The sequence below is a fragment of the Schistocerca americana genome, chromosome 3, assembly GCF_021461395.2.
Source record: "Schistocerca americana isolate TAMUIC-IGC-003095 chromosome 3, iqSchAmer2.1, whole genome shotgun sequence".
NCBI lineage: Eukaryota > Metazoa > Arthropoda > Insecta > Orthoptera > Acrididae > Schistocerca > Schistocerca americana.
Window position 1 is genome coordinate 756,542,140 of NC_060121.1, and position 17,472 is coordinate 756,559,611.

At 45.4% G+C, this 17,472-nt stretch overlaps 1 protein-coding gene across 1 annotated transcript in view; it reads right to left on the minus strand.

The window, feature by feature from the left end:
• LOC124606371 overlaps nt 1–17,472 on the minus strand; it is a 363,147-nt gene that overhangs the window by 232,378 nt on the left and 113,297 nt on the right. The gene's annotated exons all lie outside the window — the stretch shown is intronic.

The window sequence follows — 17,472 nt, forward strand, 5'->3', positions numbered from 1 at the left end:
CGGCCGAAGGAAGTTTACCCCATGTGTGTAAGGAGTCGGCGCATCTCCCACAGTTGGTTCTGATGCGATTAAGAGTTGACCAAACTTTGCGAGGGCAATCAAATCCTTTTGGTTTACTAAAGATGCATGGCATACTGTGGCAGTTTACTGCTGTTCTGCTCTCCCATTCCTCTTTCCATCGGTCATTTATTTTAAAGTTGGTTTGGTGCAGAGCCTGTGCGGTCTTTAGTGGAGGATGCCTAGACCGGAGTCGGTTTCCTTGGATGTCGTGAGTATCTTCATGGATTTTTAATTGAGGGTTGGTCATGATTTTTTAAATTCTCTAACCAGAGCGTGTTCTCGGCGCAGGTTAGGAGGGGCTATGTTACTGAGAACGGGCAGCCACACTGTAGGAGTTGGCCTGATTGTGCCTGATATAATACGCATTGTTGCATTAAGTTGGCTATCTGCCATGTGTGTGTGTTTGCTGTTGAGCCACACTGGGGCACAGTATTCTGCCACTGGATACACCAAGCCGAGTGCGGATGTTCTTAAGGTAGATGCTGTGGAGCCCCAAGTGGTGCCACAGAGCTTCTGCAATATGTTGCCGCGTGTTTTAAGTTCCGCTGCAGTTTTCCTCAGGTGTTCTTTGAATGTTAGTGTCCTATCTAGGGTAACCCCAAGGTACTTTGGGTGTTTGTTGTGATTTAGTAATTTCCCGTCTAGATATACATGTAGTTCTCTGTTGGCCATTTTGTTGTTCAAATGGAAGGCAGATACTTCCGTCTTTGTAGCACTAGGTTGTAGCCTCCATTTTCTAAAGTACTCGCTGAGAATCCCTAGGTCACTCGTAAGGATATCTTCGGCAGTTTCTATATTTCTGTGGGCTGTTGCTAGAGCCCAGTCATCAGCATAACCAAATTTGCGCGATCTGGTTGCAGGCATGTCAGCGATGTATAGGCTGAAAAGAAGGGGCGCAAGGACAGAGCCTTGTGGGAGTCCATTATTGAGTTTCATCTGTTTACTTCTCTCATTCCCCATTATTACTTGGAAGGTTCTATTTGACAACACATCGTCAATGAGGTTGGTTATCTTCTTGCAGGGGACGGCACAGATTAATTTGTACATGAGCCCCTGTTTCCAAACTGTATCATAGGCTGCTGTTAAGTCTATGAATGCTGCAGCTACTTTACGTTTCTTCTGGAACCCCGCCTCTATATATGTTGTCAGTGATAGGACTTGATCTGTACAGCAGCGATATGGACGGAATCCTGCTTGTTCGATAGGGATTTTTTTGAGTATAGTCTGGCCTATTCTGTTGAGGAGCAGTCTTTCTAGTAATTTATAGACCATACTGAGAAGGGCAATGCGGCGGTAACTCTCTGGTCTATCGCCTGGTTTACCAGGTTTCAGGACTGCGATGATCTTTGCTCGTTTAAGTGAGGTGTGTAAAGTTAGTTCGCCTCCACGTGGTGCACCCTGGGTAACGCTAAATGAACTAACACAACTGGCGGCAGACCGAACGAAGAATTCCTGCCCCACATCACAGTGAAACAGAACGACAGATAAAGCGCTATGCCCAGATTAACACACTGAATCACACAATGTAAGCATGAAAGTAGTTGCCAGGGAGTAACTGTTGAAATAATAGCCAAATTCCTTTTAAAAAATGGGAATTTTATTCACTTTAATAGTGCCTAAAAGCATTTTTTAAAGAAACAGATTTAAAATTATAATCAGAAAGCGCCCTCTAAATATCAAGGTTACAATTTATTCAGACGCAGAAAGAAACAAGTTTTGACTGTACGAGCTTTCGGGCAGAGAACCTTGCCGCTCTCTTTTGACACGGCCGTAGTTACGACCGCTCACAACAGCCTCTGATAGACTACACTGGTGCAAATCTGCAACACAACTTTAAACTAAGAGTTTTAACAATATACACAAGCGCACAAACTATACATCCCCCCCCCCCCCCGTATGAGGGATGGAAATGGTACAAAACACTAACAATTAAAATATTAACCTTGCCACCGAAGGTGCAACTTGATTTTAACTTCTAAGAAAAGTCTTACGCTGAAAGGGTGGGAACTTTATATACTAAAATGATCATTTAAATAAAAGCCCATGAAATGCAATCTTATATAAAATTCTACAAGGTTGGCTAAACAATAGTTAAGATGCTCTACAGTACACAGATACCGCCTCTCAAGATCATAGGCAATAATATCAAAGTTTCCAAAGTTCAAAACGTATTTCAGGTATTAGGCCGTTACACTCCAAGCAATAAATTCGTTAACACACCAAATCCGACAAACATGACAGAGGCAGCTACTAACGTACCGTGGATTGATAGGGAGAATGCCGAACAACCCGAACCGCAGGTTGCTCTAACCCACCCCTACTCCACAAGGGAAAAACGGACCACCCAGTTTATAAACAACCACCTTCCCGCGGGTGGGCAAACGGAGAAGAATGGTGGGAAGACTCCAAAGCAAAACAGCTGGTGACCTCACCAAGAAAACAAGAAGAATTTAACAAGAGTAAATCAAACAACATATCACTAAACACTTAACTTCTAATAAACTGCGATTTCTCGAGAAGACGTGGCTCAGCATCCCCAAATCGTTCTCCCGAACCGTCCGCTGCCAGCCGCTTCAACGGACGCAGGAAGGCGCGCCGATCTCCCGTCTCACGGCGTCGCATATCGCTCCCGCCAGACTGATGTCGTGGGCTGACTCCTGTTGCTCTCGTGTCGACCGCGAAGTCACTACCCCTCGCTATACGCCGCGGTCTACTAGACTCACGTGGCAACCTCACATGCGCCGACGCTCAAGACGGATAAGTCATCTTGTGTCTCAGTGCGCGAACGACCAACCGATCGATCCAACCGCCAATGACCATTGCCTGAGCAAACTCGAGCAGAGTGGCGGCCTAACGCGCAGACTCAGATGCAGGAACTGACTGAGTTCTCTTACTGGCGGAGAGGAAAGACTCTCATTTCGCCGGCTTTAAAGATTGATCCGAACGACAGACGGACACTAACTGCCTAACAAATGCGGACGAGAGGCAGACTAGCAAGCTGGGGACGAGAGACTGACCCCGACTGACTGACTGACGAGCTCATAGCGCCCCTTGAATGCACGTGAACAGGCAACCTTTCCCCTTTCCCACCAGAGAGAGACACCAAAGCTGCGATTGCCACAGCGGCGCCACCGCCAGAAATTTATCAACCATAAAAGTGTTTACTTATTGTTTTACGTTACAGCAAAGACAATCAGTTGAATATATACTTATGAAATATACAGGGTTATTACAAATGATTGACGCGATTTCACAGCTCTACAATAACTTTATTATTTGAGATATTTTCACAATGCTTAGCACACACATACAAAAACTCAAAAAGTTTTTTTAGGCATTCACAAATGTTCGATATGTGCCCCTTTAGTGATTCGGCAGACATCAAGCCGATAATCAAGTTCCTCCCACACTCGGCGCAGCATGTCCCCATCAATGAGTTCGAAAGCATCGTTGATTCGAGCTCGCAGTTCTGGCACGTTTCTTGGTAGAGGAGGTTTAAACACTGAATCTTTCACATAACCCCACAGAAAGAAATCGCATGGGGTTAAGTCGGGAGAGCGTAGAGGCCATGACATGAATTGTTGATCATGATCACCACGACCGATTCATCGGTTTTCCAATCTCCTGTTTAAGAAATGCTTCTGCTTTAGCCTTTTCCGTAAAATTTTCCAAACCGTCGGCTGTGGTACATTTAGCTCCTTGCTTGCTTTATTCGTCGACTTCCGCGGGCTACGCATGAAACTTGCCCGCACGCGTTTAACCGTTTCTTCGCTCACTGCAGGCCGACCCGTTGATTTCCCCTTACAGAGGCATCCAGAAACTTTAAACTGCGCATATCATCGCCGAATGGAGTTAGCAGTTGGTGGATCTTTGTTGAACTTCGTCCTGAAGTGTCGTTGCACTGTTATGATTGACTGATGTGAGTGCATTTCAAGCACGACATACGCTTTCTCGGCTCCTGTCGCCATTTTGTCTCACTGCGCTCTCGAGCGCTCTGGCGGCAGAAACCTGAAGTGCGGCTTCAGCCGAACCAAACTTTATGAGTTTTTCTACGTATCTGTAGTGTGTCGTGACCATATGTCAATGAATGGAGCTACAGTGAATTTATGAAATCGCTTCAATTATTTGTAATAGCCCTGTACAATTAATGTACAAGGTCATTAGCTACGATTTATACACTGCCGGAAAAAATTGTTACACTTTTTCAGAGGTTTCCAATTCACTAAGACTTATTGTTGCAACAGTGCATTAGGAGTATATGAAATGTTTACATTTACAAAGCAATAGCATAAGAGGTTCTGTGATACCACGTATCTCCCCCTGCTTAAACACCCATATTAGTATGTAGTGTAGCTTGTACGGGTGGCAATGCAGGCGCCGACTCTGGTATCCAGTCGATCGAACATTTGGCGAATACTGTCCTCGGATACGTCATTCCACACCTGCTGTGTCTGTTCACGCAGTTCTGTAAGAGTTATTGGCTGACGAGTCGGACGAATGGCTTCTCGTTCCATCGTATCCCACACTTGCTGGATTGGAGACAAGTCTGGGGATTGTACTGGCCAGAAAAACTGCTGAATGTCTTGTAGGGCACATTGAGTTTTTACAGGCAATGTATGGGTGAGTATTATCCTGTTGCAACAACACATCACCTTCCTGTTGTAAGAATGGCAAGAGAGTGGATCTAACAACATTCTGCAGATACCGAGCGCTGGTTAGTGACCTCTCCGGGAAGCGCAAAGATGAACGAGTGTCGTAGCTTATCGCACCCTGGGGCATAAAGCCTGGGCTGTCGCCAGTGCGTCTTGGACAAACTAAGAAACAGGGCTCATCAGGTTTATGTCGTACGCAAGAACGACCATCACTTCATCACTGAAGACCAAAGCGCGTCATTCCATATTCCAAGTGATCCTCTGATGGCACAAGTCGAGCCGTGCACATCGATGCTGCGTCGCGATTGGAAGACAGGCTAGAGGTTGTGTGTGCATGTAGTGCCTATTCTAATGACCAGTTTGCGAAAAAAAAAAAAAATTGCTCTGAGCACTATGGGACTTAACATCTGAGGTCATCAGTCCCCTAGAACTTAGAACTACTTAAACCTAACTAACCTAAGGACATCACACACATCCATGCCCGAGGCAGGATTCGAACCTGAGACCGTAGCGGTCGCGCGATTCCAGACTGAAGCGCCTAGAATCGCTCGGCCACAGGGGCTGGCAGTTCGCAACAGGTCTGTGTTCTCAAGCCGTCTTACCGAGCTGTGGTAGCTGTATGATCTGCAACTGCTGCCCATACAGTACGACGATCCTGGCGGCCGTCTTTGATGCATGGTCGTCGAGAATGATAGCAGAACGCAGCATGTCATTCTCAATGGAGATAAGTCTACCGAGGTAAGAGTGATTTCAGGCGTGCCGCAGGGGAGTGACGTATGACCGTTGCTATTCACAGTATACATAAATAACCTTGTGGATAACATCGGAAGTTCACTAAGGCTTTTTCAGGATGATGCTGTAGTATATCGAGAGGTTGTAACAATGGAACACTGTACTGAAATGCAGGAGGATCTGCAGCGAATTGACACATGGTAAAAGGAAATGGCAATTGAATCTCAATGTAGACAAGTGTAATGTGCTGCGAATACGTAGAAAGAAAGATCCTTTATCATTTAGCTACAATATAGCAGGTCAGCAACTGGAAGGAGTTAAGTCCATATATTATCTAAGAGTAGGTATCAGGAGTGATTTAAAATGGAATGACCATATAAAATTAATCGTCGGTAAAGCAGATGCCAGACTGAGATTCATTGGAAGAATCCTAAGGAAATGCAATCCGAAAACAAAGGAAGTGGGTTACAGTACACTTGTTCGCCCACTGCTTGAATACTGCTCACCGGTGTGGTATCCGTGCCAGATAGGGTTAATAGAAGAGATAGAGAAGATCCAACGGAGAGCAGCGCGCTTCGTTACAGGATCATTTAGTAATCGCGAAAGCGTTACGGAGATGATAAACTCCAGGACCTGCAGGAGAGACGCTCAGTAGCTCGGTACGGGCTTTTGTTAAAGTTTCGAGGACATACCTTCACCGAGGAGTCAAGCAGTATATTGCTCCCTCCTACATATATCTCGAGAAGAGACCATGAGGATAAAATCAGAGAGATTAGAGCCCACACAGAGGCATACCGACAATCTTTCTTTCCAAGAACAATACGAGACTGGAATATAAGGGAGAACCGATAGAGGTACTCAAAGTACACTCCGCCACACGCCGTCAGGTGGCTTGCGGAATATGGATGAAGATGTAGATGTAGATGTATGGGTGTGAGAATGTTCACGTGATCACTGATAGCAACATCATTGGAGAACTAATGCAGCACGTCCAACTTGTGTGGCGTTCTCTGAAAGGACCATCATACCACTTTCCAAGTGTACTAATTTTTTTCTGGCAATTAAGATATCTTCTAAGCATTATGCCTACTTTACACTAGGTTCCAGTCCTAAAGCATAGACTGCACAATGACCAGCGCAGCTCCGCGAAACGGCATCAAGAGCGCGCTGTCCTGCGCACCAATAGAAAGAGAGAGCAGACCCACACCTCCAGTTCAGAGCCCCCTGTCAACGCTGAGTTAGCCAGCCGCCCATTGCTCAACGGCCCGGTTCGGCCGCAGACTTCGAGGGATTAAGTACTAATAGAAAGACGTTACTTAGCCTGTATGTAGGACACACAGAAAGCGCACGAGTCAAGTTGAGTTATGTTTCTTCTCTTAATAGAAATAGTTTTCTATTAATTAGAATGTGTTTTGTAGCTATGGCTACCACAACTTCTTCCTTGTTCCTGTCGATGCTGACTCCCGCAGTAGCCCGACACAACACTAGGCACATTAAGAGACTGTAATACTAGTACCTATGATTTGGAGGAAGTGTTAATATTACACTTTCCATAAGGATGACTGATGATCAATCGCGTGGCATTAGAAAAAAGAAAGCGAAGGCTTGCGTCCCTAAAAGTAATTCATTGTGTCATAAATCGCTTATTAGCTGCACGTTATAGGCACACATTAGACACTTTTCACGAAGCTTTCACTGCAGCGCCATTGCACCTACAGGAAGAAAATATAGCAACAGCTGACCTGTGACACCTGATGCAAACAAGGAAGTGCCTTGGAATTTCTCGCTCCAAAGAAATCAAGTTAATTCTAAATACGAAATACAAATAATAATGCCTTTGAAAATCTTGCAAGAAACCCATAGTATTTTCGATTGGTTTAAATGGCTCCGAGCACTATGGGAAGTAACATCTAAGATCATCAGTCCCCTACTGGCCATTAAAATTGCTACCAAGAAGAAATGCAGAAAATATACAGGTATTCATAGGACAAATATATTATACCAGAACTGACATGTGATTACATTTTCACGCAATTTGGGTGCATAGATCCTGAGAAATCAGTACCCAGAACAACCACCTCTGGCCGTAATGACAGCCTTGATACGCCTGCGCATTGAGTCAAACAGAGCTTGGATGCCGTGTACAGGTACAGCTGCCCATGCAGCTTCAATACGATACCACAGTTCATTAATAGTAGTGACTGGCGTATTGTGACGAGCCAGTTGCTCGGCCACCATTGACCAGACGTTTTCAATTGGTGAGAGATCTGGAGAATGTGCTGGCCAGGGCAGCAGTTGAACATTTTCTGTATCCAGAAAGGCCCGTACAGCACCTGCAACATGCGGTCGTGCATTATCCTGCTGAAATGTAGGTTTTCGCAGGGATGAAGGGTAGAGCCGCGGATCGTAACACATCTGAAATGTAGCGTTCACTGTTCAAAGTGCCATCAATCCGAACAAGAGGTGACCGAGATGTGTAACCAATGGCACACCATACCATCACGCCGGGTGATACGCCAGTATGGCGATGACGAATACACGTTTCCAATGTGCGTTCACCGCGATGTCGCCAACACGGATGCGACCATCATGATGCTGTGAACAGAACCTGGATTCATCCGAAAAAATGACGTTTTGCCATTCGTGCACCCAGGTTCGTCGTTGAGTACACCATCGCAGGCGCTCATGTTTGTGATGCAGCGTCGAGGGTAACCGTAACTCCATTCTGCTGCAAACGTTGTCGAACTGTTAGTGCAGATGGTTGTTGTCTTGCAAACGTCCCCATCTGTTGAATCAGGGATCGAGATGTGGCTGCACGATCCGTTACAGCCATGCGGATAACATGCCTGTCATCTCGACTGCTAGTGATACGAGGCCGTTGGGATCCAGCACGGCGTTCCGTATTACCCTCCTGAACCCAGAATTCCATATTCTGCTAACAGTCATTGGATCTCGACCAACGCGAGCAGCAATGTCGCGATACGATAAATCGAAATTGCGATAGGCTACAAACCGACCTTTTATCAAAGTCGGAAACGTGATGGTACGCATTTCTCCTCCTTACACGAGGCATCACAACAACGTTTCACCAGGCAACGCCGGTCAACTGCTGTCTGTGTATGAGAAATCGGTTGGAAACTTTCCTCGTGTCAGCACGTTGTAGGTGTCGCCACTGGCGCCAACCTTGTGTGAATGCTCTAAAAAGCTAATCATTTGCATATCACAGCATCTTCTTCCTGTCGGTTAAATTTCGCGTCTGTAGCACGTCATCTTCGTGGTGTAGCAATTTTAATGGCCAGTAGTGCAGAACTACTTAAACCTAACTAACCTAAGGACATCACACATATCCATGTCCGAGGCAGGATTCGAACCTGCGACCGTAGCGGTCGCGCGGTTCCAGACTGTAGTGCCTAGAACCGCTCGGTCACACGGGCCGGCTGTAGTATTTTCAGGTAAGATTTATCCGTATTTGCGATGTAATGACATTACACATTGGCAGAATACTGGCGGGTAAACCTTACGTCGTTGATGACGTAACTTTTCAGGCAATGTACGTTGACTAAAAAAATTCCGTTCTGCGCGAGCGAATCCTCGCGCTATTCCTGCACGATGGTCATGTACTGTTTTCGCGTGAAATGTGAACAAGTGAAAGTCATTATCTGGATTCGTGTAACACGAGGAGAATCGACAACTAGTAGCTCTGTCGGTTCTCGAAAACTCCGAGAAAACGTTAGAATCAAAAGCTTCGCAGTCCTCTGCATTTTTAATTGCCCGACACTAGGAACACTCCTTACGCTGCGAAACTGGCGTGTGTTGTACAATCGGCTTCACACTCCGGTGAGCTCGAGTACAACGATAACGAAAGATAAAAAAGATAAATAAAGCGAGTTCAAATAAATCGGTAACGAATGCACGTGGAGAGCCTGTCGCCGTGGGTCGGCAGGCTGTCACGCACCGCGGCTCCGCTCCAGCGCGCTTTAATCACGTACAGCGCAGGATAGGCGGGTCGGCCGCGAACGGCTGGGCGCCTTTTGTACGACGGCGGCGTTTTTCGGATCACTGTGCAATTCCTGCTTTCGTGCTCGGGAGAGCGGAAACTGGATGGCGAGTTCTGGGCCACGTCACAGCGGCACAACGCCCGCACAGCTTATCTGACAGCGTAGTGCTGCCGAGTTAAGATAACACACACGCGAAACATCAGCGTCGTCTGTAGCGTGATGCTCTATTTATCACGCTAACAGACCCATTTGTCTTCACAGTAAAAAGTAACTTTTTCTCTAGGAGAAAAAAAGTCAAGTAAATACTGCTTATCTGCTAGGAGGACAAGAATAGCATGAAGACGATTCTTCGAAAGATGTTCAATAACGTATCACTACGTACCATTCACGTAAACATGGTGTTATTAAAAACGTGATATAAAAGTGACAGTGACTCTTCCGTTCTAGCACACACTGCAGGAACCCCGGGTTACGAAACTTGTCCATCTATATCTACATCTACATCCATACTCCCCAAGCCACCTGACGGTGTGTGGCGGAGCGTACCCTGAGTACCTCTATCGGTTCTCTCTTCTATTCCAGTCTCGTATTGTTCGTGGAAAGAAGGATTGTCGGTATGCTTCTGTGTGGGCTCTAATCTCTCTGATTTTATCCTCATGGTCACTTCGCGAGATATACGTAGGAGGGAGCAATATACTGCTTGACTCTTCGGTGAAGGTATGTTCTCGAAACTTTAACAAAAGCCCGTACCGAGCTACTGAGCGTCTCTCCTGCAGAGTCTTCCACTGGAGTTTATCTATCATCTCCGATTACTAAATGCTTCTGTAACGAAGCGCGCTGCTCTCCGTTGGTTCTTCTCTATCTCTTCTATCAACCCTATCTGGTACGGATCCCACACTGCTGAGCAGTATTCAAGCAGTGGGCGAACAAGCGTACTGTAACCTACTTCCTTTGTTTTCGGATTGCATTTCCTTAGGATTCTTCCAATGAATCTCAGTCTGGCATCTGCTTTACCGACAATCAACTTTATATGATCATTCCATTTTAAATCACTCCTAATGCGTACTCCCAGATAATTTATGGAATTAACTGCTTCCAGTTGCTGACCTGCTATTTTGTAGCTAAATGATAAGGGATCTGTCTTTCTATGTATTCGCAGCACATTACACTTGTCTACATTGAGATTCAATTGCCATTCCCGGCACCATGCGTCAATTCGCTGCTGATCTTCCTGCATTTCAGTACAATTTTCTATTGTTACAACCTCTCGATACACCACAGCATCATCTGCAAAAAGCTTCAGTGAACTTCCGATGTCATCCACCAGGTCATTTATGTATATTGTGAATATCGACGGTCCTATGACACTCCCCTGCGGCACACCTGAAATCACTCTTACTTCGGAAGACTTCTCTCCATTGAGAATGACATGCTGCGATCTGTTATCTAGGAACTCCTCAATCCAATCACACAATTGGTCTGATAGTCCATATGCTCTTACTTTGTTCATTAAACGACTGTGGGGAACTGTATCGAACGCCTTGCGGAAGTCAAGAAATACGGCATCTACCTGTGAACCCGTGTCTATGGCCCTCTGAGTCTCGTAGACGACTAGCGCGAGCTGGGTTTCACACGACCGTCTTTTTCGAAACCCATGCTGATTCCTACAGAGTAGATTTCTAGTCTCCAGAAAAGTCATTATACTCGAACATAATACGTGTTCCAAAATTCTACAACTGATCGACGTTAGAGATATAGGTCTAGCTTTGGAGGACTTACGGTTAAATAAGGCAGAAGGGATAGATAACATTCCATCAGAATTTCTAAAATCATTGGGGGAAGTGGCAACAAAACGACTATTCACGTTGGTGTGTAGAATATATGAGTCTGGTGATATATGATCTGACTTTCGGAAAAGCATCATCCACACAATTCCGAAGACGGCAAGAGCTGACAAGTGCGAGAATTATCGCACAATCAGCTTAACAGCTCATGCATCGAAGCTGCTCACAAGAATAATATACAGAAGAATGGAAAAGAAAATTGAGAATGCGCTAGGTGACGATCAGTTTGGCTTTACGAAAAGTAAAGGGACGAGAGAGGCAATTCTGACGTTACGGCTAATAATGGAAGCAAGGCTAAAGAAAAATCAAGACACTTTCACAGGATTTGTCGACCTGGAAAAAGCGTTCGACAATATAAAATGGTGCAAGCTGTTCGAGATTCTGAAAAAAGTAGGGGTAAGCTATAGGGAGAGACGGGTCATATACAATATGTACAACAACCAAGAGGGAATAATAAGAGTGGACGATCAAGAACGAAGTGCTCGTATTAAGAAGGGTGTAAGACAAGGCTGTAGCCTTTCGCCCCTACTCTTCAATCTGTACATCGAGGAAGCAATGATGGAAATAAAAGAAAGGTTCAGGAGTGGAATTAAAATACAAGGTGAAAGGATATCAATGATACGATTCGCTGATGACATTGCTATCCTGAGGGAAAGTGAAGAAGAATTAAATGATCTGCTAAATGGAATGGTCTAATGAGTACACAGTATGGTTTGAGAGTAAATCGGAGAAAGACGAAGGTAATGAGAAGTAGTAGAAATGAGAACAGCGAGAAACTTAACATCAGGATTGATGGTCACGAAGTCAATGAAGTTAAGGAATTCTGCTACTACCTAGGCAGTAAAATAACCAATGACGGACGGAGCAGGGAGGACATCAAAAGCAGACTCACTCTGGCAAAAAAGGCATTTCTGGCCAAGAGAAGTCTACTAATATCAAATACCGGCCTTAATTTGAGGAAGAAATTTCTGAGGATGTACGTCTGGAGTACAGCATTGTATGGTAGTGAAACATGGACTGTGGGAAAAACGGAACAGAAGAGAATCGAAGCATTTGAGATGTGGTGCTATAGACGAATGTTGAAAATTAGGTGGATTGATAAGGTAAGGAATGAGGAGGTTCTACGCAGAATCGGAGAGGAAAGGAATATGTGGAAAACACTGATAAGGAGAAGGGACAGGATGATAGGACATCTGCTAAGACATGAGGGAATGACTTCCATGGTACTAGAGGGAGCTGTAGAGGGCAAAAACTGTAGAGGAAGACAGAGATTGTAACACGTCAAGCAAATAATTGAGGACATAGGTTGCAAGTGCTACTCTGAGATGAAGAGGTTAGCACAGGAAAGGAATTCGTGGCGGGCCGCATCAAACCAGTCAGCAGACTGATGACAAAAAAAAAAAAAAAAAGTTCTGCACATCTGTTCGACGTCCCTTCTTGAAAACGGGGATGACCTGTGCCCTTTTCCAATCCTTTGGAACACTACGCTCTTCTAGAGACCTAGGTACACCGCTGCAAGAAGGGGGGCAAGTTCCTTCGCGTACTCTGTGTAAAATCGAACTGGTATCCCATCAGGTCCAGCGACCTTTCCTCTTTTGAGCGATTTTAATTGTTTCTCTATCCCTCTGTCGTCTATTTCGATATCTACCATTTTGTCATCTGTGAGACAATCTAGAGAAGGAACTACAGTGCAGTCTTCCTCTGTGAAACAGCTTTGGAAAAAGACATTTAGTATTTCGGCCTTTAGTCTGTCATCCTCTGTTTCAGTACCATTTCGGTAACAGAGTGTCTGGACATTTTGTTTTGATCCACCTACCGCTTTGACATAAGACCAAAATTTCTTAGGATTTTCTGCCAAATCAGTACGTAGAACTTTACTTTCGAATTCATTGAACGCCTCTCGCATAGCCCTCCTCACACTACGCTTCGCGTAATTTTTGTTTGTCTGCAAGGCTTTGGCTATGTTTGTGTTTGCTGTGAAGATCCCTTTGCTTCCGCAGCAGTTTTCTAACTCGGTTGTTGAACCACGGTGGCTCTTTTCCATCTCTTACGATCTTGCTTGGCACATTCTCATCTAACGCATATTATACAATGGTTTTGAATTTTGTCCACTGATCCTCAAAACTATCTGTACTTGAGACAAAACTTTTGTGTTGAGCCGTCAGGTACTCTGTAATCTGCTTTTTGTCACTTTTGCTAAACAGAAAAATCTTCCTACCTTTTTTAATATTTCTATTTACGGCTGAAATCATCGATGCCGTAACCGCTTTATGATCGCTGATTCCCTGTTCTGCGTTAACTGTTTCAAATAGTCCGGGTCTGTTTGTCACCAGAAGGTCTAATATGTTATCGCCAGGAGTCGGTTCTCTGTTTAACTGCTCAAGGTAGTTTTCAGATAAAGTACTTAAAAAAATTTCACTGGATTCTTTGTCCCTGCCACCCGTTATGAACGTTTGAGTCTCCCACTCTATATCCGGCAAATTAAAATCTCCACCCAGAACTATAACATGGTGGGGAAATCTACTCGAAATATTTTCCAAATTATCCTTCAGGTGCTCAGCCACAACAGCTGCTGAGCCCGGGGGCCTATAGAGACATCCAATTACCATGTCTGAGCCTGCTTTAACCGTGACCTTCACCCAAATCATTTCACACTTCGGATCTCCGTCAATTTCCTTCGATACTATTGCACTTCTTATCGCTAAATACACGCCTCCCCCTTCACTGTCCAGCCTGTCTCTGCGGTATACATTCCAATCCGAGCTCAGGATTTCATTACTGTTTACTTCTGGTTTCAGCCAACTTTCTGTCCCTAGTACTATATGGGCGTTGTGACCGTTGATTAATGAGAGCAGGTCTGGGACCTTTCTATATACGCTCCTGCAGTTTACTATTAGCACATTAATATTGTTATTCCCTGTTGCATTTTGCCTACTCCTACCTTGCCGCGTCTCAGGAGGCGTCTTGTGAGGCCTAGAGAGGGAATTCTCTAACCTAAAAAACCCCCATGTGCACTCCATACGTACTCCGCTACCCTTGTAGCCGCTTCCAGCGTGTAGTGCACGCCTGACCTATTCAGGGGGACCCTACATTTCTCCATCCGATAGCGGAGGTCGAGAAATTCGCACCCCAGATCTCCGCAGAATCGTCTGAGCCTCTGGTTTAAGCCTTCCACTCGGCTCCAAACCAGAGGACCGCGATCGGTTCTGGGAACGATACTACAAATAGTTAGCTCTGATTCCACCCCGCGAGCGAGGCTTTCCGCCTTCACCAATTCCGCCAACCGCCTGTGCGAACTGAGGATGACCTCTGAACCCAGACGGCAGGAGTCATTGGTGCCGACATTAGCAACAATTTGCAGTCGGGTGCACCCAGTGCTCTCTATCGCCGCCGGTATGGCCTCCTCCACATCTCGGATGAGACTCCCCGGCAAGCAGCCAGAGTGAACGCTGGCCTTCTTCCCCGACCTTTCCGCTATTTTCCTAAGGGGCTCCATCACCCGCCTAACGTTGGAGCTCCCAATAACTAATAAACCCCTCCCCCCGTGTGCCTGCTCGGACCTTGCTGAAGGAGGAGCCACATGTCCACTCACAGGCAGAGCGGGCCCCATGCCACACGGCCAGCCTCCACATTTACTCTCCGCCTCGTGCGCCGCGAACGCCGCTGAACCCGCCACTCCCTTTGGGGAGAGGGTGGCCCAACCGCGCCTGGTACCCGCGAAGATGTCTCGACAGCAGGGACAGTGGGTGAAGCATGTAACACCTGGGGTGTACCATGCGACGCACCAGACTCCCCACTGCCGCCACACTCCGAGGCAGCAGCCTGAAGACGGCTGACCGCGGCCATCAACACGTTCAGCTGTTCGCGAACAGTGGCCAGCTCCTCCTGCGTCCGTACACAGCAGTCACACATCCTATCCATCCTAAGGAATCAACTTAGTGCAGAGAGTTAATCAACTTTTAACTAGACTGCTAATTCACTAAAGGCGGCTGATTATTGACTAAACTGTGATTGCTAGCCACTTCTTGTATAAAAGAATGAAAATAGCACTACATGTCTCTGGACTGTATTGAAAACAAACACTAGCACTACTGGAACTATGGTTGACTAAAGGGACTCTCTCTGACTGTATTCAAAACAAACACGAAATATATGGAACACTACTAATAGCACTCGACAATTAAAGCTTCCTAAAAGCAAAAACACGCGGAAGAAGAAGTGACAAGTAAGAAAAATACAGTTAATACTTAAATTAAGGTAGCTCGCTGCACAGCAGACGTGAAGCAGACGGCGGTTAGGACGGCACATGCCGGTGTTGACAGTAAGGGAATGCAAACAAAGGGAAATGCACACCGATCATTCATTCAAACGTTTTCCGCTGAAGGTTTGTGACAGAAGTCACACAAACCTTCAAGTAAGTGTGTGCCATCTCGCACAAGAGACATATTTACTACGTGAGCTATACCGCTTACGATATTCGTGTGGGTATCTGTTGTAATTTGCCCAACAGAATGTCCCAATATCCTCGGACATTCAGGGTCGCTTATAAATCATAATCATTTTGCTTCTATTGTCAACTTACCTAGGTGTATAATGAATCAAATATACCCACCGTTGTCATTCTTTTATCGATCTGTATATTTGGTCCATCACCTACATTAGTGATATGAATCATATGCTTTTAACGCAAACTATTTTCGACGCTGCAACCGAATGAACAATTGGGTCGCTTAAGATAAGTTCGGCGATCATTGTATTAATACCTACTAATCTAAGTTTTGTAATAAACAAGCATCTAGTATTCCAAAGAAAAATCAAACTTTTAAAAACATATACTGCTCCAAAGAATTAGGGGAACAAGTGTATCATCAACACCTTGTACGTTAAATCTACAGGGTGTTTCAAAAAGAATATAAGTATTTCGAATGCATTTATTTATTAAACTTTAAGACATACGAATATGAAACCTTACACACATATTTACGAACCTCTCATGCTCAGATTACAGATGTTCAATATGTCCTTCACCAGCGACACGAACAATATCACATCGATACTCGAATTCCTCCCATATTCGTCACTGATGTTATGGCAGTACGGATTCGGTTCTTCAACTCTTTCAGGTTCTGTGATGATGATAATGTTTGGTTTGTGGGGTGCTCAAAAGCGCGGTTATCAGCGCCCGTACAAATTACCAATGTTTACTCAGTCCAATGTCGCCCTTTCCATGAATGAAGATGAGATGATGATGTCAACACAAACACATAGTCCCCGGGCAGAGAAAATCTCTAACCCGGCCGGGAATCGAACCCAGGACTCTGTGATCCAGACGCAGCAATGCTAGCCTCTAGACCACGAGCTGCGGACGCCAAGTTCTGTGGGAGTGGTGGTACATAAACGTTGTCTTAACGAAACCCCACTGGAAGAAGTCAGAGGTGTCAAATCCGGTGACCATGGAGCCCAGCTGGGACATGCTAAGTCTTTGCACTGTAATCACGGAATTGTACTTCGCAAACTCGAGAACACAAAATGATATCTGCTGCGGAGTAGTCATTTTAAACAATTGGCGGTTACCAAGCAAACCAGAAGACAACTGACATCTAGCGGCTATTAATATAAACTAGACCACGTATTCGTTTCTCCAATAGCCGAGCCGAGGCGCAGCGATCGGTAGTTTGGACAAAATAATAGTTTGTAACACGTATATATATTTTTTGAAACACCATGTATTTTGATGGAGGCGTTCTGAGATCTTTTTTAACAAAAAAATGGTTCAAATGGCTCTAAGTGCTATGGGACTTAACATCTGAGGTCATCAGTCCCCTAGGCTTAGAACTACTTAAACCTAACTAACCTAAGGACATCAAACACATCCATGCCCGAGGCAGGATTCGAAGCCGCTATACCGGCTGCTGTTGCCGAGCGGTTCTATGCGCTTCATTCCGGAACCACGCGGCTGCTACGGTCGCAGGTTCGAATCCTGACTCGGGCATGGATGTGTGTGATGTCCTTAGGTTAGTTAAGTTTACTTAGTTCTAAGTCTAGGAGACTGATGACGTCAGTTTCATAGTCATTAGAGCCATTTGAACCATTTGAACCTGCGACCGTAGCAGCCGCGTGGTTCTGGACTGAAGCGCCTACAACCGCTCGGCCACAGCGGCCGGCGTGAGATCTTCGCTTTTAATG